The following is a 21,403-nucleotide window of genomic DNA, read 5'->3' on the forward strand; positions in this document are numbered from 1 at the left end:
AAAGGTTAGAAAAAGGCTGGTTGTGGCACAAACTAAACCATGTTTCAAGGATGGACATGACCTATTGTATAATATTCAATTTAAATGCCTACATATGCATTTCCTTAATTGTCCCATCGTGGAGTACTTGTTTATTATTGTGCTATTTTAGTGAACTGCCTGAAAGGCTAAAAGCTGTACTTTGTTCTACTAATGTAAGATATGTAAAATTTCATAATTTTATTGGTAACAAAATGTATAGTTGTTCACCTGTCTATAACAAATCTCTTCACTCTAGGTGCATAAGAACTACTGAAATGTAGCCACAACACAATTGAGAAGTAATTTTGAATAACAATACAATGACAATCAGGGAAAAGCTGGGAATTGAGAGAAGGTGAAGAAATTGCATTTAATTTACTGCTTAGATGCGAAGGGCTGCACACTTAGTTAACCTTTGTCACGATAAGGTGCTTCAAAGGCAATGTCAATTCAGGTTTCTAAAAAAAGCCTCTTAGGAAGATGTTTGTGCTGGAAAAACACAGAGGAACAGAATGATGTTGTTTGCTTGACACCAGCTCAGCCAACCAACTTTCTCAGTTTGATATACTGTATGAAGAGCAACAAATGAAAATCATGAGGACCACAAAACCCATCCCTCTGTGATATCTCCCTATTTCAAAGGACACATTGTAGAGCAGTGAAATGCAATACACCTCTTTTTACCCTGACAGCAGCTGTCTTCTGCAATTGACAACATATGCATTCTTGCCTTTTACAACAACATAATTTGTTATGTGATCTGCAAACAAATTTGAACTTTTACATTAATTTATGAAGTTTCTCTAACTCATATCTCTGTCTGCCTATGTCAGACCAGGATATTTCTAAGGAAGATAATGACCAATGTACAGTTATGAAAAGACAAAAGGCCAGGACATCACAACTTCATAGTCTTGGCTTTACCAAGTTCCCATCTGCTCCAGCATGACAGCATGCAAGGGACTGCTTTCAAAATGTCACAGGGGTAAAACATAATAATGCACTAAATATCAGGAATGTTTTAAAACCACTATGAAGTCATCCAGATGAAAATGTAAAAATTCAAAGAACTACGTCAAGTGTTTTGTTCAATTGAATAGGTTGGACATCGATTCATCATATTTGTTATCTTCAAACGGTGAGTGCCTCATTATCTCTAAACCAATATGTTCCAGTAAATTCATGATAATAGTTTCAGACTGATATAGTGTTGTTGTTGCTACCCGTTTCTAAGGAGATAGTGAATCAGTATTTAGGACAACATGCTCTGCACTTCTGTAATTGGAAGCTGAAGCTAACTATATGCACAAAGCATTGTGGGACACTGATGAGCAGTGCCATTCTGAAAACTCATATAAAGTTAGCCCTACAGTTCTGTGCATTGTTTTGAACTTTTACCCTACCCACATTATATTCTGGATCAAATACTTCCAGATTTTCAGAAATTTAGCCTGATGAAGGCATCTCTCAGAACAACTTAGATGATAACATGACCTACATGGCAATATAAGAATAGCTTAGTGACCATTCAGTTAATTATAAGGCAATCCATAACCTTGTGTGGAAGTGCATAAAAATAAATTATATTTATTATATTATATCCTATATTCCTTGGGAAGAGAAGTAACTGTATACAAGAAACTTTTCAAGATGTCTTTACGAGAACATGTTTTTTTCAGGTGTTAAAAGATTAAAGGCTGTGGATATGCAGTTGTTAAGGAATATAATTAACAGAATGTATAATTAACTGTGTATACCTTGTGTGTATTCCTAAAAGTAAAAACACTGACACTCACGCATTGCGAATATGCGTTATTACAACTATTTTCTAAATCATCACACTGTCTGTTAATTGAAGTAATGTGCACACTAGTGATGCACGGGTCAGCTTTTGGAATTCATAATTACTTTGTAATGGGTGAACAATAAAATTTTGCTCATGTCTCAATTCATATGGTAAGATTTTGTCCTTCGTTTGTCAGTGAATCAAAATCTAATATGGATAGTGCTCTGCCATTGACCAATGAAGAATGAATGCAACAGTACCAGTACAACAGTCTTCTGGCATTCATAGGTGACAATGTGAAATCTAAATAATGGCTTGGAAAAGACAGAGATTAAATTAGTTGTTTGGTTAATAGCAAACAAATATCAGCTATTGTAAATTAAAAAGATTTTTCAAATGTGTAGATTCAAGATTTGAAGAATTATATATTGTAATCAAACATATTATAATACACTGAAGATGCATTATTTAAATGAGCAAGATCAATTTTGAATGCCAATGACTAAATATTCTAAAAATATATTAAAAAATATACCTGAAAATATCCTGCAACTGGACACGCATTTTCTCTATGTCCACCACTTATATCATCTGCAAAATATGACACTTTTTTGTGAAAACAGTCTCCAAATGAACATCTTTCCAAGTCAGAAGTACAGCTATTCAATTTAGAGAAGACCCATAGCACATGAACACAAATGGTTTTTATCTCAAATTATTGTATGCTTGTTTTAAATGTGTGTAAATCAACCAAATGTATCTTATTTTGTACCCTACCTTATTTCTTGGTGTGCATTTTCTGCTTGTCTCCATACTGGCTCATTTTTCTAGAACTCACTTGAAACTGCTGTTAAGTACCCGGCTCAAACACTAGTTCAACAGCTCAAGGAGATCTCTGAAGTCACCAGAAGATGGCAGTGTTAATTTGTGTTGTACAAATCAGAGTGTATATACAGGCCCATATGTTTATATGCACAAGTATGAGCTTGTCAAAAATGTTTAATAAAGTATCTGAAACTGATTGTCTTGAGAATCTGTATTAAACCATTTTCTTCTGGATTGCTTCCCAATACTCATTCAGGAATTATTTATTTTTCGTGCAAAACAGATTTTACAGGAAAGTGCACCAATCTTTGTAGGACCTTTGATGTATCTTTTTTGCAAGTCAGGTATCTTTTTCACAAGTATCTGTTTCACAAGTCACAAGTCTTCTTCCTTCTTCACTGAATATAGTATTTTGAAAATGTGTTTTAATTAATTGTTGCTAGTTTTTATTACATTTTACAGTTGAAATGTACAGTACTGTAACATTTAAAGAAGGTCTTTGTGTTAACATAATACAGTAGGTTGTAATATTGTTTATTGATATTTTTTTATTACTATATTCTATCCAAAGGAAAAAATAGCTCTGAGTAATAGCGGTTTCATTACAGGTGTGAGTTTGAAGCTGAATTAGTGTAGGAGCTATAAAGGAAGATGTACTGGGTATTTTTTACACTGAGAAGTAGAAAGAAGAAAAATTGTAATATTTTGTTCACATGTTTTTTTCAGATAATACCTTCACTGGTGTAAATTTTAGTGCTGTTTTCCTGAAATGTATAGCTGTTACCATAGTACTCTGTACTTATTGTTGTAATTTGTCCCTTACTGCTTACAACTAGCCAACAGATTAACATTTTGATATTGATCTGATACATATTATCCACGCATTTCTTCTGTGCTTTGGCAAACAGAGCACAGATTTATGTTTCAGCTGTTTCATTTTCATCACAGTTTTCTCACTGTGATATTCTACTGCTTGTTACTTAATTCCCAATGGAAAATATTAAGTTAAGTTTGTCTCCTTATTTTCCACTGTGGGCAACCTGCCAGCTGCACAGTAAATTAATTAGATGGGCAGTGTGCCGACACTTTGCATACAGTGGTGATGCAAGCCCTTGATTTTAAATTGGGAAAGTTGTGTACAGATCAAGTTCATGATTGCCCTGAATTCTTCAGAATAAACATGTAGTTAATTTAAATGTCCATGCTTTGCTTTAGGCACAGTTAAAACATGGTTTCTATTACTATGCAAACCACAGAACCAACAAATAAAACAGCAAGTGTTCCTTTATTCAATTTAAGTGAACTAAAAGCAAACAAAATGATGTGATAAACTTTTTCAGATTATGAAAGGCATTTTATGAATAGTTATTCAAAGTACTTATCTCCTTGTGGCTAACTCCAAAGCTTGGTAGGAAAACATTTAGCATTTGATAAGGACTTTAGCCACTTTAGCCACTTAAGCTGCCTCAATAACCACAGCGATTTATGCTAATACAGTTAAATCTTCTTGAGGAGCCTTTAAACTACAAATGTATTTTTTAGAGAACAGATAGTAAAAATAGCACTTTACAGTCCTCAGCCTCTTTAAGAAAATGAATCATGAATAAATAGTGACAGAGAGCAGCATGTTTTACTTTCATATTTCAAAGAACAAAAATACCTTTGTTGCCGGGAATATTAAACCTTCAGTACATAGCTCCCCTTTATGGTTTATTGTTTGTCTTCCCCAAACTCTTATTCTCTTGCTGAAACTGTTGTTTTTTTTGCCTTTGGCCTGCTACCATAACCTCTAATCAAGTGTATCTCCTGACTTTGTCTTTAATATTATACCATACAGTATATCACCTACACTGTTAAAACACCAGATACCCTTTAAACAAGATATCATTCCTGTTATAGCTGTTGTGATGTTAGTTGTTTTAATACAGTGTTTTCCCAGTTCATAAGCAGCCCTTAATCATTAATTTCTGGGGAACATTTTAAGTTTTGCTAATTAATATACAGTAAAGTGGAGTCGTTTAAAGATCCTTACTTTCAAATTAGATATTCCTACAGTATATTAAATGATTCAAGATCAATAACTGAGACAGTATGAAAATACCATCCTGAATGCAAAGCTAACAATACAAATACTATCCGCTTCTGTAATATGTAATGCAACAAGTATGACCTCATTGATTTTATTAGTTATAGGGGCTGCAATGTTCCAGTGATATAACATTAAATGTGCTTTCACATACAAAAGTAGTTGTTAAAAATATGACCTTGTTTCCTTTGTAAGTAAAGCAGTTAGCTTCAATGTATATATATATACAGTGTAAAATTAAAAAGGACACCATTTTCCAAGTGTTTTGTGTATTTACATGGTATTCTAATAATTGCCTAACTGATGGGTGGCTAATTTTAAAACTTGGCAGGAATCATTTAAAGAGCTGCATTTTGTCAAACTGCAGTACAATTTGTAGCAATAAAGTCATGCAAATCTCCCTCACACTCTATTTAACAGGCTTTTATTCTACATGTCATTGTTAATTGACATTAATTGCTAATTGATAGTAATTGTTTGCTTTTAAAATCACTGAGGCATCCACTGAGTGACAGTGTACTGTGAAGGCAGGTACAGTAAGAAATTATTTTGTCTCAGCTGGACAAAAATAAAGTGTGTGGGAGTTTTCCCATTTATTTTGTTGTGAATATTTTCCACTTCATATGCACTTTGATAACTTCGTATACTTTCAAAGCAGGTGTTAATTCATCAAAGTTTCAAAAAAGGACCTTTTACCAACAGTTGTTTGAACAATGTGCATCCATTTACATTGTGACAATTCTACTGTGACATACGTGAATGAATGGCACTGTTGATGATGATACCCCTTGAAAAATTAGACTTGAAAACCCTATTGGCACGGGGGAGTTCACCACTGTCTAGGTAGTGAAATTGAGTGCGTTCTGAGCCGACAAGCCACAATGATCAAATACCAGGAGGGATAGAGCAGAGCTACACCTATTACTGTACATATGTATGTGTGCATGTACTGTATGATGCACAATATGCTTGTCTTTAAGGGACAAAAAAAGCCCAAAGTAGAATTTAGCCAGCACAAAGAGCTGAATACTGTATAATTTAGACTCCCATTTGTTTTGTGGCATCCAGGGTGCAGAAAAAGAGATTTAACTGCCAGTTGCATTGGTTTTAGTTAGAACGCAGTTCGTCTCTTAATGAGCCTCTGTAGCCTATGGCAGTTTAGTGCTTAGTAGCAGTCTGGCATTTTCTGGGTGACCAGAATGTTAGGCCTCTGAAACGCCTTGTTCGTACTGTAAATACTGTACATAGAGTAACTTGAGTGTCATTGTACCAAATATTTGTTTAACCAAATGTGCCTGGATTATTACTCCTCTCATCAAAGCTGTGCCAGAGGACAAAGAATTCATGTGCCTCTGATTATACCAAATGCTCGGAAATCATTTACAAGTTGGGGGTTATGAACATATATTTCACTTACTGACTAAACAGCTAAGTCAAATCCTGAATTTCACCATTTTTGTAACCCGCCATTTGTAACGATATGTATTCTGCTTTGCACCCATTGTCTGCTGGGCTAGGCTTCAGCTTTCTGTTTCCCTGTATTGAATGAAACACTTATTGAACATGGATGGCTCTCCAGCAACAAGTTGGACATTCTGCAACATAAAGCTACAAATAAAAAGTGTTGAAAGTAAGAACAATGCATTTTAATATGTGACAGATAATAATTCCACCTCACTTCAACAGAAAAGAATGTTTCTACATGGGTAAAAGTATGTACAAAAATAGAAACCAGCAAACAAAAACAAAAAATGACTCTCATACTTAATAAAAGTAGTGCTTTATTGCCTGAGGTCTCTTAAAGCTTTAGGTATATTGTGAAGATGAAAAAAAGAATTTACACTGGTAATGAAAAGGTCAATTCTGCACAGGAAATGGCCTTCAGCTAAATGGGGCTGACATATTGATTTGCCATGTCTAGGATCCACAGGGTAAGATGTCATTTGAGATTTTGGCCACAGACTGGTGATGTTTTCTAGATGCTACTGTTGTCCTATAAAACTGTGGGTGCTTGTACTTTAGCTGTAAGGAACATAATATGAACATAAATTTAAAATCAACAAAACTATGACTTTTGTATGCAGTGCAGGACAACTCACAGTGAGTGATCTTATGCAAAATACCAACATAGAAATTAGAATGATATTTAACAGTCCATATTGTCTAAAACCAAATCAAGCAAACAGGAAAAATATTTTAAAACTAAGGAATATACAATAGGTGGTGCAGGTGGTGTTGCTGCCTCGCAGTACTGGGGCCCTGTTTTCAATTCTGGGCCTGGGGTGCTACCTTTAATAAGTTTGTATGTCCTTGCCAGGTTCACTTGAGTTTCCTCCAAGTGCTCTGGTTTCCTCACAAAGACCAAAAACATACTGGTAGGTTAATTGGCTACTGGGAAAATTGGCCCTGATTTGAGTGTGTGGGTGTCTGTGTCTGTCAGCCTTGTGATGGACTGATGTTCCATCCAGGGTGTACCATGTCTTGTTCCTGTTGCTTGTCTTGATAAGCTCCCACTCCCCTTCAACCCTGAATTGGTTAAAAAATAGATGGAATTGATGGACAAAGGGAGAATTCACTTTTAATATTGTACACTCTGTGTCTTTGCCTAAAAGTCTTTCACACAAGGAAGCACCACATTCTAGTATTTCACTTCCAGCTTGATTGATAGGCTGGAGCTCTCACTATTCATATTCACAGTTCCTACATGCAGATTCACAACATGCAGATGAAGTGACTGAAATGCAGATCCACCAAACTTAAGTATCAGTGTTAACCTTTAAGTCTACTACAAAATCTCTATAAAAGTGGTTGAATGTTTGGAAAAAGAGTGAATCATCCCCACTTACAGAAATGTATAAATACATTTATTGTATTTGGACAGGTTTTCATAAACTACCAGACTCTGACATATATTATATTGTTTACCGTTAACCTTTAAATTAGAGATCAATTATCATTTGCTAACCAGGGAACTGGCTTCAATAACATGGCTAGGTAGCTTGTTTCAAAATCTTACAACCCTTTGTGTAAAAAAAATGTACAATTACTGAGTTCCATAGTTCTAACTAATGAACACTAACACCTCTACTTCATGTAACCTATTATTTGTAACAGTAAAGGTTTTCTTTGTGATGTTGTAAAATCTAATTAACAGACACAGTTGTACTGTATACTGTATGTATTTATTAAGAATTATTTTAAGCGAATATTTAAAGACAAATGGTAACTATTGGAAATTAGGAATCTGCCTTGCATAGCACTTTCAGCTCTAGATTTATTCCATAATATTTCATTGACATTTTTCCATTGTTTCTTTCACAATGTATCTAAAATTGAGCACATTAGAGTTATAAAATGCACCAATACCAAATTGAAAATAATTCCTAATTTTAAAGAAAATCTATTTTTTGATATAAATCACTAATTCTTTTTACTATTGGGAAATCTTGACACAGAGAGACAGGCTATTCATGTTTGCTGATTGATAAATACAAAGCTAGTAAAATGTAGGACAAATGCAAAAAGTTTAATAATATGAACATCTGAAAAGAGAGATCAAACTTGTATTAATTTTTAACTAATCACTATTTTCAGCACATTATTATTGATAAATACAAAACCTAAATTTAAGACAAAGTAAAAGGTTCAGGCTATTGACCAAATATAATAAAAAAGGCAGATTAAAATATATATCACATGAAACACCTTTCAATGTGTTTTTTTTTCCTAATGGAAAAGAGGTAAACAAAAACGATGTAATCCCTAGATCTCTTACGTCCCCTAACCGCATCATTTTGTTTAGGTACCATTCGGGTCCAGAGCAAAGGCTGATGGGTAGTAGCAGCTAACGTTTGGCTGATACCCGACTCTCAATACAGCTGCTGCAAAAGGTGGAAAGATAGGCAGAGTGCAAAGCCAAGGTTTTCGTTTAGACTGACCAATCGATGCCCCAAATTATCTTTTTTTATGCAAGCAAAGAAGTTGTTTCTCTCTGATGCGGGAAACGTTTTCTCTGCTAAAAGAAGGGGGGAAAGCAAAACAGCAATCTTTGCTAAATAAAAAAAGGATCTGCGTAACTCTGGGCTTCTGCAGGACCGCGGAGACTGATGGGTAAGCATGCCAAGAAGCAGAATTCCTTAGAAACGAAATTGTATCAATCTAAAACCACCTATGAGGTGGTTACTGATGTTTTCTAATTTCATACGTAACTTATAGTGTACGTTACCGACGTACGCATGCTACCCATCTGTAATGTAAAACGGAAAGCTTGATTTTATTTGGAGTCATAGCACAAAGCAGGGTAAGGGAAGCAGGACAGAAGCTGTCCGCAGTCAGACCGCGATGGCTCATGGGTATGACAACCAGTCCTTACTGCATACACATTAAAAGCCTGAAAACGATTACGGTTTTGCGTTTTTTTTTTAAAGAAGCATTAACATCAAACCGATAATCCACTAAATGCGTTGATAAAATCTGTCGAAGGTACCTGCGGTGCTAACACTCTTTCACACTTTTCACAAAGAGATACAGCAGCACATCGAAGTGCCTTCTGGGTAAAGCGGAAAATAGACCGATCCTGTACTGTTGTGACCGCAGTGAAAAAAGCTAAGGGACACACATGCGGTGATCAGTCAAAACATGTAACATCTGCAAAAGTGACAAATTTGTCTTATTCTTGGGAGTCAAGGAGGTTTAGGTTAGTGACAGGATTCAAGACGGCATAGCAACCATGTCACGTGACTGCCACAGTCAGCATTTTGTGGGTGGGCAGCAGTCTAGGTCTCTTTGCTGCTGCTAGGTAATTTTAACATCCCCGTGATTTTTTTCATTCTCTTTTTTGTCCTTGTTTATCTCTGATTATATTTAAAATGTGGGTATTGCTGTATTACCTTTAATTGAAATATTAACTTGAGATCATTTGCATTTTAAAAAAAATTCTAGGTACTCATTGAAATATGCTGATGGATACATGGCTAAACCTGGTGCTGAGGTCATGGCTGTCCTTGTTTTATTCTTCTAAACTGGCCACCCAGGGACAAGACTTCACCTTAGGTCTAAACATCACTGACAGCTCTCGCAGAAGCAGTGCATCATAAACAGGTTTGGAACTATCAGATCTTTATATTGTGTTTGTGGCTGAAAACAGGGAAATAATAACTCAGCATGATAATAATGAAACACGGCCTTCTGCAGTATATGTGTTGTTTAAATGCAAAAATACAGACACATTTCTCTCACAAATTATATTGCATGCCTAAATCAATCAATTGTTTATACATTGATTTTTGTAATCTGTTATTGTTGTATTTGCTGCACACCCAGCAGTGCATAATTCTGTGCTATTGTTAAAGTTGAGATTGTTATTCATTCCCAACGGCTCTGAAAAGAGGTTACCCAAGTTCCTCTAGGTTATATGTGTGCAAATGAGGCATGGGTATTTTCCAGTGTTGCACATCTTTCAGTGCACAATGAGTGTGCAGAGTGACCTTCATTTGTTATTTCTGGTGATGAACTCTACCTCCAGTGACACTGTAAAGTATTTTCTTGAGCTGGTTTTGAAAAAAAACTTGATAAATATCCATCTGAGCTAAACCATTAGCAAGAAGTATGCACTCTGTGCTATTTTTGTCTCAAGATGAATTGGCATCACACAGAAATTCTATTTCTCTCACTTGGGAGAAAACATGCCATTCAAGTCAAAAGGGGGAGAAAATAATTTATCTTCCACAAGTCATAAAGCTCAGCCTAGTATTCAGTACCAGTTTTTTTTGTTTGTCATAGACCTCTTGATTAATTAATGGGCAACTTTCCATCTAAAATCTGTCATTTGTGATGGCAGGAGGAATTAAAGTTGGTGCTTTTGCTGATGTTTTTTCTGTGTTTTCTTACCTCACATAGTTTAATGTGAAAACAGTAGGTATAGTTAACGGGCTCAGAGAGGTTTTACACAATGGACACTTGCCGCAGGAAAACAAATCCATCTGTCCATCAGACAGACCCTGCCATTGCACATCCTGTCTTATCTTTTTTAATAGCTAAGGACCCACAGTACATAGGACAAAAAACCCTTAAAGATTTTCCTTCGTGTAAGTTGCAGTTTTCATTCATTATACAAAACAAATATAATTTCCCAATGACACAGTATTGAGATAAAAAATCAGATAAACCTAAGTTTCTTTGTGTGTTTTTATTAGGTCTTTTAAAGACCCTTCACAACAGAAAACTGGAGTGGTCTGGGTTACTAGGGCCAAGACTGAGGTGGTGGAGGTCCTGAACCAGTGGCTAGAAGGTGCCAGGTGAGCATGTGTACTGTATATTGTACAGAATTTGTAATGCTGCATTATGCAACTATTTAAAGAATCTTTAAATAACATTGAATGTTTAAAGTTAAAGAATGTTGAATAAAATCAAATGTTAAAATAATAAGCAGTAATAATAAGTAGCAAGGACTGGTATATGTAGAACTCCAAGGTTTGTAATTTTTGTGGCCACCCTTGAACAGGTCAGTAATTTTTATAAATCCTAAACCTTTTATCAGGTTCTTAATGAAATACTGAGAAATTCAAACCAAACTGTTAAAGGAAACAGTAATGGATTTTTCACAGCCAGAGTAGGTGTTTTCAGGTCTCCAGTAATTGTGATGCTTAGTATGACAGCAGGACTCTTGCAGTCAAAATGTACTTTTAACTGTCAGTGCATTCATTTCTTAAAGAGTTATGCACGTGGTTTAGAGACCTCAGTACAAGTGGTCAACAGCAAAGGCTGACTAGATGGGTTAACTGATTATTTTAAAGTCACAATTTTTCGACTGGAAATGCATATGGGCTGTTTAAGCTTTGGGATTCTTGTCTTGTGTAGTGGAGTAGACAGAAATGTACTGGTGGTTGAAAAGTAAACCTACAGTATGTTTACATGATTGTTTCCCCACCTTGTTTGAATTTGCTTCTTTATTAATAGTCATTCTACAGTATTACTGTAGAATTACAGTATTTGTAATAGTGTTTCTGCTTTTTGATTGAAGAGCAACCGAATACATTGTGCAGATTTACATCCATTAAAATGTTGGGTAAAAAGTGTGAACCAGTTGGTATTTTTATGATTTCTCCTTAAATATTCCAATACATCTGACTAGAATGTTTGACAAATGCAAGAAATCCATTCATCCCATCATCTTCCATACCTGCTTCATCCTATGGAGCACAACGGCTTTATTTGAAACCTTTTCCAATCCCTTCCGTTCAACAACAAATACAAATACAGTACCTCTTTAATTCCTATGTTGATTGTGCTAATTATCAAAGTAATAATTTACCAGCAAAATCATGTAAATAGAGTGCTCTGGAGTGCACATAAATGACATTTAGAGACCCAAGGAAATACATTTTAAAACACAAAGTGAACTACCTCCCTCCTTGAAAGAACATAGAAAACACAAACAAAATAATTATTTGAAATAGATGTTAATAGCTTCAACTTGCAACAGCACCAGAATTAAAGATCTCATTTTTAAGTGCCATCTGAGTGATGCAATCTAGTTTAACTTAGGAAACATCTTCATTCTGGGCATATCACTATCAGGATGCAGAGAACATCATCTAACAGACTGTGTGGTGTACAAACATGTACACTATATTGTCTTCTAAAAGGCAGCTGCAAGAAGAAAAGTGTGTGACAGCTTGCTTGTTCTTCTGCTACAAAAGATGTTTTAAGGTGCTCTGTGGACTTATTGACAGTGATAGATTATAAAAGCCTGCTTTTTCTAAGCATTATTCTAATGCACATGGGATTCTTTCACAAGATTTCATGGGATTACTTACAGTAATATATAATGCTTGTGTTTTAAAGGCTAGTTTCATGCAACCGTTTCATTTTTTCTTTAAAATGAAAGTCTATGACCTGCAAATTTCTTTGTGGCATATATTGTAAGGGTTTTCTTAATAATGGGTGTCATGAACATACTGTATGATAAATTGTCATGTGGGATTCAAAGCAGCACATTCACTGTGAGCATTGGTTGAGTTCCGTGACCCAGGCGTTGCAAGTTCTCAATCATCCAGCTTTGACCCAGATTCCCCAAGTGCACAATTGGCAGAGCACCTGCGGGCAGGGAGCTGGAATTAGTCAGCCAGGGCTCTCTCAGTTTTCCGCCAAGGGGTGTTTCTGGCGACTTTCTGGGTGCCTGCAGTGGTGACAGGGAAAGAAGCACTACGCCTCTAGCTGGCGCCAAATGTCCTGTACTGTGCTGGTAAGACGGCCAAATCTCAAAATGATGAAAGTTTTGATGATTTGGAGCGTTTGCATTTCCTCATTCTCCTTGTGCTGTACAATAGTTGTTACTATGGATGAAACACTCAAAAACAATATAAACAATTGTGAGTACACAGTAAAAACAGTAAAATTGCAGTGGGGACTTTTTTAAATACAAATTTGTTTTATGTTGTTATACAACTGTTATTTCAGTTTATAACCATATAAACCCCTACTGTTTATATGGTTAATCAACAAGATAGAGAAAATCCAGGAAAAAAAAACTTTAAATGTAAGCAGAAGTTGCATCCGCTTAGTTTTGACTAGACCTTGAAATCTAACACTAGTGTTCTTGGGGAAAATTGCAAACTTGTATCCTTATTTTTATGATCTTTTATGATGTTAATGTAAATACTGAATACATTTCTCCCTCTTATGCTCTCATTTACTAAATGGCAGTACATTTCCATTAACACAATGTGATTGGGGTTGGCTACAGTGCTTGCAAACCTTAAGAGGTTTCTCCTTTATTCAATAAGTTAATGATATACATAATGTGTGGAAAATATGTAATTTTCAGATTGCCTCCTACGCTACACTCAGTGCCGGTACATAACCAGGAGTAGGAATGAATAATAAGCTCACTACCAGCCTCCAGTAAGGACTGGAAATATTGTGACCCATTTCCAACGTTAATAGATCACTGAATGCCCTGCAAAACTCTCTGGGAAGCAAAGTAAAAATAGGGCTTCTAGTTTCCTTAATGTGTATATTGATGAATCATAAATTGAACCCTCCCAAATACAGAAGGAGTTCACCTCCCGCCATTCATTTAAAGAGCAGAAAATATGAACATGTAATGTGGAACATGTAAAATAATAACTGTAGTAGAAAAACAGGTTTTGTCTCACATAACAAAAATAAGAAAATGCACCCCTGATTACAGTTCATCGTGGAAGACATCAGTGTTAAAGTTAAATAATGCAACTTTTGGCACAATTGTTAATTCAAAGCACTATACAAATATCATGTATATAATGATTTACATGTATAAAAGCAAAAAAGAAACTGTGTGTGGGGAGGGAGATTTACTTAGTGAAACTGAGAGTAGGAATAAACTGCACAGAAAAAAAGATTTAGTGAAAAGGTCGTTTGTGAGTTAAAAAGACAAAGAAGTTAAAGGAGAAATGGATTTGGGTAAGAAGTTCCAGACACATGGTACTGCATATGCAAAGGCCCATTATTTGGACCCTGGCTTTCTATAAAGTCAGAAGACCAGACTCAGCAGAAGTCAGACTATACGTAACTACACATGCAATAAGATATAAGAATACTTACATAGTACTGCATATGTTGTTAAGATAACTTCGAGCTAGACCGATTCCATCCAGTCTGTTCTGAATTTAGTTAAATCTGACCTGTTCCATTAAGTGGTTGTTTTTTAGGATGAGAGTTATACTGATGCACATGTTTTTCATTCTCTCACGGGCCACTATATTGATGCCTATTCAGTACCTTAGAAGATATCCAAGTTAGATTCAAAATCCTAATTATAAAGAAATGAAAACATATGGGAATACTTCACTGTCAGAAGCAGTAACTTCAAACAACTCCTGTAACAGTGTGGCTCAGGAAACTGTGTTTAAAATGTGTGTATAACTAGTGTGTGCTTAGCATTCAAATATTACTATATTTTTAATATATTTGGGATCTGTATTTGTCAGAATCTATCCATAAATGAATTATTAGAAATCCTTTTGTTACCGATATGGGGTCTTTTCCAGAAATGTTCCAAGAAATGTTAGCATTTGGACTGGGACTTTATTTAATTGATTTAAATAAGTCAGTATGTGACTGTTAATAATACATATTTTTGAAGGAAGGGATCCATGCTTTGATTTTGTTTTTCTTCTCAGTGTAAAGGTGTTGAGGATGTGACCAGATTAAGATGTTTTTCTTATTTTTTCCTTGTAGCATAAGTGAAACAGATTTCTACATTAAGAGCTTATCTCTTTAAGAAATTAAAGTCAGTGCTTTTAAAGAAGAATTTTTTTAACACTGACCTTACATTACAGATTTAATCTGAGACCATTTAATCTAGAGTTTTCATTATTTTGTTTTGTCTGTTGAGGTTTGCTCTTACCTTCATAAACCAAAGCGCTTAGTTGCATTGTAAAAGCAACTAGTTTACAAAAGGTTAAAATCTGATGAAACTTAGTACTGAAAAGAAACTTTGAAGCTTGAGGATATATTGCTTAGAAGCCTTTTTAAGGGGCTGCCAATTTCATATGGAATTAATCTCTTGTGTTGAATGTTACATAAGTGGAGCAAATTTAGACAAAATTCTAAGTATTGGCTTATAAAATAGAGCCTTTTGTAGTCTTTATTTAACATTACCTATAATATTGCAGTATTTAAAATTTTAGTTTTTAATTGATTATCTAAAAGGATTTGAATAATGTGTATTGCAGCAAGGTGCTTTATGTTAAAGTAAACAGCTGCATATTTACAAGGATGCAGAAAATGAGCAATTTGGATGGGTGGCAGCTTTTATAGATGATTTGCAAAATATCTGTGGTTATTATATTTCCTTTTTATTGCACGTTCTACACTGTCTAGGTATAAACAAACATGAAAACCTTGAAGACGTTAAATGTGTGTATTTTATCATTTTACAAAGCTTGCCAAAATTAATTTATTTTATAATTTATTTCTATAAACAGAGTATGTAGTGTGTTTGTTTAGCTAAAATGGATTTGTCCTTACCAGTATTTTCTAAAGCGGTTAACAAACAGTTAAAAGGCCTCTCCTATGTGCAGACATAAAATTAGGCCTGGCCCTCTGGTCTAAGCAGTATTCGTTTTTCCACTTGGCTCCTTGTGCCTTCTCTTCTCACGTTTCTTGAGTTCCTTTGTTTTTTAGAATTTTTTTTTTTTTTTTGGTCTTACACCCAGCAGTAATCAGAGGCAGAGTCTTCACTGCCAGGAAAGACACCTCACCCTTCAGCACTCACGTAGACAATGGCCTACTTCTGCTGTGTAACACTGCCCCCTTTTCTATTAACCATTCAGGATCTGGAAAAAAATCACATTCGGCAAACAGGACCGTTGCTTGATAAAATGAGTTGCTGCTAGTATAGCACAGCTGTTAAAGAAGACGTCTTTTAGTGGGAAAGAATATGTGGGTATGGTGGAACTTCTGTTACCCCAGTTTTTATTTGTGTGTGTGTGATTAAGTTCTTTTTGTTTCCTTTCATTCACCATAGACAAGATGCTTAGTGGCCTCAGGGCCAGAGGGATTGTACTGTGGCTGCTGATTTTAATTGACATAGCTCTCTCTCTCTCTGGGACTTAAAAAGAGGGTATAGGGCTAAGAGGTGTGTGGAAGAAAAGCCAGTCCTGAAACTGGCAAAACACAGCTGAACAGCATGTTTTGAAACATAGTGGTGCATTCAGAAAAGTGACTGGTGTAGCATGATTTTGTATTAAAAAAACATTTTTCTTCTCCCTTTGATTTATGAAAGCAGCATGCTTTTAGAAATGTGCTGCCTATTTTTTCGACATCCTCCAGTAAATTCAGAATCTGAATGCTGCCATGATGTTAAATAATATGCTGTCCTTTTTTTAAATGGAACCGTGTTTTGGTTATTTGACTGTTCAACAGATGTGGTTTCTTTCCGTGTAAGATTATTTTTTTAGAGGATGGGGGGAAACAAAATGTAAGTATGAATATTTTGTTACAAAGCTCGGATTAAATATCATTATATCAGGCCTGATGTTTGTTTTTAGGTTGCGCTAGAAATGATGTGGGCATTGATCAGTAACTGTTTTCTGTTTCGTGCAGGCATTTATAGATGTTCTTGTTAAACAGGGATTTGGAGAATATTCACCTGAATTTTGGACTGAAAAGGCAATGATCTTTCCGAGTGTTTAAATAGTGGGCACTGTATCTCTGTGGCTGTGCTGCAGCAAAGGCTTCCATTGGCTTTATGTGGGGTGACCGGAACCGGTTGAAACTGGTTTGAGGCAGATTGAAGCTCATGAACAATGCAGTCACTGTGCTACAGTAAGATAGCTAGCTGCTTCATGGCAGCCAAAATACCAGAGGAGCCTGCAGAAAAGTACCATCCCCTACAGTATGGTTGCACACTAGGCACACTATTCCGGGTATGTGGCTACAGCAATCATAAGCATTGTATTCGATATATGGATGTATGAGATGCACTGGAATCTTTTCTCAGATGCTTGTTGTCTTCTTTTGGTGAAGTGGATGGTAAAAGATTTCACCATCATTGTGGATATAACATGACCCTTTTTTGGCCTGACCAGGTTGAGATGTGGAATTACTTTTTTTGGGGGGTTGTTTACTGTGCTTTGCGAAAGGAAGGTGATGTGCATGGGTGGCTGGAGCATTAATGGGTGAGGAGTGACAGCTTTGCATGTTACACAGATGCAGTGATGTGTGTTGCTTCTTTGTGCATTCTAAAACAGAAAAAGCATGCTGGAAAAAAAAGGAAAACTAAGCATAATGCTCTGTCTTGTGCATAAAATCTATTAGTCTATCTCGTGTTGTTTCTTTTTCTCTAAAGAAAATGCATTGTTGCTTGTATTGGCCATTTTTTTTCCTAGGCCTTTTCAATGCGGCAGTTGTTAACCTGCTTGCAGCCTACAGCTTTCACTCTGCATCAGATTTTAGGAGGAAATAATTATTGTGGCTGAAGTAAAAATTACTATTTAAGAATGCATATACAGTTAACATTTATCTAAAACTTCAGAGCTGTAAGCATTTGTATAGATGAATTTGTATCAATAAGAAGTGGAAGAATGAAGACATCCTTGCTATTTCTCTGACTGGAATTGTTGCCTTTTGTCCTTGCCATTTGGATGTGTCCTGAAGAGTCTGGGAAGTTCTCCTTAGCTTTTACACTCCTACAATTCCTCAGTAAATCTACTGGCATTCGTGTAGCATGCAGAAAGGACTGAGTACATAGGAACAATGAAGATTGGTTTCTGTTGAAATTGCATTATCCTTTGCAGTCTGACTCTTATGAGGACAAAACATGTTATTTAAATAATGTAAAACTCTTTGCACAAATAGTCTTGTTTTAGAGAATTATTTGTATTGTGATGCACAGTATCTACTAAAATACACAACAGTTGATGCAATAGGACAGGATTTTTCGCTGGCATCTTTTAAAACTTGGTTGATCAAAAGACCACAGTTGTTAACAGTTTTCAACTAAAGATACTTTTAAAATTACACTTTTATGTACCCTCAACTTTCAGATTTGCACTTTGGAACTTCCTGTTTATGATAACTCATACAGTAACAGTGAAGCAGTATTCAGTAATTCTGTTTCACCTCACTTGCATTCTCTTTGAACTAAGTCTATTGTTATTTCCTTTAAAAAAAACCCTGCTATCAATATTTGTGACCTGCTTGGCATCAGGTTTTAGGTCACTGATACAATAAAATTTTATAGTTTTGCAGTCACAAATCACGCTGACCCTTTTTGGTGATGCTAAGATTACTTTTTCAAAAAGAATAAACATTTAAAACTAAATAGTGAATCAATTACATTCCTTAAGAGTTTGCACCTGAAAAAATATGCCCACGGCTCCTCTATCACTGTAACTTTAAGCCCTGTAATTGGTAGCTGGAGCACTCAGATGTACTGTAGCAGCTTTCTAGGCCTGCATGCAGGGCTTTTGTTAACCCTTTATTGCTGCTGTGAGGAGTTGATCTGATATATTCTGATGCAATATGATGCAAGGATTTAAAAGCATTAAGTCATTGCAAGAATTATGTGAGGTCTTGGGCTTCAAAATTATAATGCCTATCATACTCAGAAAACATACAAACTCTGACAGAATCTAAAACATGCTTTAATATAAAAGAGAATGATTGCTTTCTTGCTACATTGTACTGACGTTGCTATTGTTTCTAAAAGGTAAGCAAAAGCAACTGAAATCTTATGAGGACTGCAGCACATTTCTATTTATTTTCTAATTGTACAGTGTATAAAAAAAACTAAAGCCCTAAAATCTTAAAAGCTGCCTTTAACATGTTTTTCAGTATGCATTACAGACTACATTTAATTGATTTTAACAGACTCCCCATCAATTAACCATACCTGGTAAATATGTGTTGGTATAGAACCTGCCAGAAGTATCATCATCCACAAACTGGAATTTCACAAGAGCGGGTATTTACATGACACATATTTGGACAATGAGATCCTGATAGGAGATAGTATGAATCTTTAAAGTACAGCAGCCATATCACCCTGCAACTCACAACTGGAAACCCACTGAAGCTAAGCAGGTGTGAGTCAGTACCTGGATGGGAGACCTCCTGAGAAAAACTAAGGTTGCTGCTGGAAGAGGTGTTAGTGGGGCCAGCAGGGGGCACTCACCCTGCGGTCCATGTGGGTCCTAATGCCCCAGTATAGTGACGGGGACATTATACTGTAAACAGGCGCTGTCCTTCGGATGAGACGTAAAACCAAGGTTCTGACTCTCTGTGGTCATTAAAAATCCCAGGGTGTTTCTCGAAAAGAGTAGGGGTGTAACCTTACCAATCATGGCCTCCTAATAATCCCCATCTATGAATAGGCTTCATTACTCTGCTCTTCTCCCCCACTGATAGCTGCCATCGCATCATCCAGGTGGATGCTGCACATTGGTGGTGGAGGGGAGTCCCCATAACCTGTAAAGGGCTTTGAGTGGAGTGTCCAGTGTAAGCAATTATTAATTAATTATTCACAGGATGAATTCTAAGTTTAAAGTAAACCAGAATACAATGCTTTATGAATCTGGGACCCCACAAGCTGGCAAAAGGTTACGTTTATATTCTGAGGTAAGAAGATAAATTACAACCTTTGGCTGAAAACATGGAAGAAAAGATGTCTGTCAAGTTATTTTCCTACCCCATATGGGATACAACACAAGAAACAGAATGATTCTTAATATTCAGTGTTAGTCATTGACAGCAGTGGGCAATGAAGGAGCTAGCACACATCCTCCTGTGTTTTGGAACAATGCTTTTTCCCCCAGATTTTCAGAACTCCCTGATTCATTTCATATAGTTGACCCTCCACCCAGTTTTCTGTGAACTATCTACAACCCAAGACCACACATCACTGATCAAATGACTTGCTCTTGGAATCAGATGTATGTATGTACTAACTGAATGACAAATTCAGTTAAAAGGTAAAACATGTTGATGTAAATGGTATTCGCTAGATTGTAATTGAAGAAGATATGAAATTATGCATAGAAATGCTTCAAAACACGTACATATTTTTTGAGAATGTAAACATTACTGTACAGATGCAGAGCGGGGCCTCTTCACATTTTTTCAACTGTTCAGATCTGAGACATACTGTACAAATTGTGCATTAATGTTTTACATTTGTATTTCAAAATAAATTGAAGCTAAATGGAGAAAAGTAATATTTTAAGTGATAAATTAAATATCTAAATTGCTATTTATCCATTCAACTATTTTCTAACTGCTTCATCCAGTCCAGTGTTGCCAGGGAACCGAAGCCTATTCAGGCAAGCAATGGGGGCAAGGCAGGATACACCCTGGACAGGATGCCAGTCCATCACAGGGCTCACACAAACACGCACACTCTCACACCAGGGCCATTTTCCTGGAGAGACAGATAATCTACCAGTATGTCTTTGGACTGTGGGAGGAAACCCATGCAAACAGGGGGAGAACATAAAAGCTTCACCCAGATAGCACCCCAGGGGTGGAACCCAGAGCCGCAGCACTGCAAGGCAGCAATACTAACCACTACTATGCTACCCTTTAATATTCATACCTCAGAAAACAATTAAACCATGATGATTCACAGTGGTTTCTGTATTTGATTACTGTAGTTTCCCAATAGTTGTTAAACATAACTGTATTGAATAAATCCTTGTTTGTCTCACTAATAAGCTTTGAGTTCAGAATCAAATCTTGACATTTTTGTTTCTTAAATTTAATAGCATGTTCAGAATTTTGAGGTACACACACAGCTAGCCTTACCTTTGAATTAAAGCCGATGCATGATCCCAATTCATTTACAGCTTTCATGGACTGCCTAGATTCAGTTTTAGTACCTAAAAGGAGTTATAGGTGTCATAAGAGCAGATTTTGAAAACTTTGAATGGCAGTACCAATTAAACCAATTATTTTGTTTGATATTTAATAATTAAATATTCAGCATTTATTTTCTGTATACAGTATTTTCAAATGTCTTTTTTACTGCACAGTGATCCCATTTGTTGCCATAGTCAAAGTGTAACTAATTCACCCTTTTACATTTTTTCTAATTAACCCATTTCCTGTGGTGATATGTATTTTGTTAGGTAATTCTGAGAAGTATCTCTTATTTATATTCTTAATCATCAGTATGTCTGGATGGTGCATGTAAAGGTAACCTT

General features: G+C 35.9%; 1 protein-coding gene across 4 annotated transcripts in view; it reads left to right on the forward strand.

Annotated features, from left to right (window-relative positions):
• The first annotated feature begins 8,545 nt into the window (after nt 1-8,545).
• Nucleotides 8,546-21,403, forward strand: part of znf532 (zinc finger protein 532) — a 44,270-nt gene continuing 31,412 nt past the window's right edge. The window contains exons 1-3 of one of the 4 annotated variants that reach the window (XM_015340159.2): nt 8,546-8,828; nt 9,660-9,818; nt 10,913-11,014. The gene's annotated coding sequence lies outside the window, so the exon portion shown is untranslated. Of the gene's footprint in view, nt 8,829-9,440; nt 9,517-9,659; nt 9,819-10,912; nt 11,015-15,734; nt 16,150-16,216; nt 17,132-21,403 lie in introns of those variants that run through there. The other 3 variants (XM_015340160.2, XM_015340161.2, XM_006627138.3) reach the window with 3 other exon arrangements.

This window comes from Lepisosteus oculatus, chromosome 3, assembly GCF_040954835.1.
Source record: "Lepisosteus oculatus isolate fLepOcu1 chromosome 3, fLepOcu1.hap2, whole genome shotgun sequence".
Classification (NCBI taxonomy): Eukaryota; Metazoa; Chordata; class Actinopteri; order Semionotiformes; family Lepisosteidae; genus Lepisosteus; species Lepisosteus oculatus.